Below are 459 nucleotides of genomic sequence, written 5' to 3' on the forward strand. Positions count from 1 at the left end.
CCCCCACCGAACCCGCAGCGCCTTCGCGAGGGGCTGACGGCAGCTGAAAACCCCAAAGGAGCGGCGTTATCGACGTTCCCGAATTCCAGGGGACTTTCAAAAAAATGTTCTAGCAGATTTGGGAGAGGTAATTACGCTCAATTAGAGTCACAAGCGCCGAGACGTCAGCGCCGCTTCTCCCGCTCCCCTCGCACCGCGGGCAGGGGGAAAACGGGGATTTATCCAGCGGGATCCGTGGGTTCTTTGGGAAAGCAGGAACCGGGGGTGCTCTGGCCCTGCAGGAAAGTCAGCGGGAGCTTCGCTGGGCGCCTCCCCCGCCTCCCCCCTCATTGCCAGCTGGGTTCACGGGGCTACCGAGCGCATGAATAATTCATCTTCCTTCTCCTCCTCGGCTCTCAAGCGCCGGGATCTTTGTAGATCCAGCCGCGGGATGAAAGCCCCGACAGGAGCGGCGAAGGG

Source organism: Geospiza fortis, unplaced genomic scaffold (assembly GCF_000277835.1).
Source record: "Geospiza fortis unplaced genomic scaffold, GeoFor_1.0 scaffold4, whole genome shotgun sequence".
Lineage (NCBI taxonomy): Eukaryota > Metazoa > Chordata > Aves > Passeriformes > Thraupidae > Geospiza > Geospiza fortis.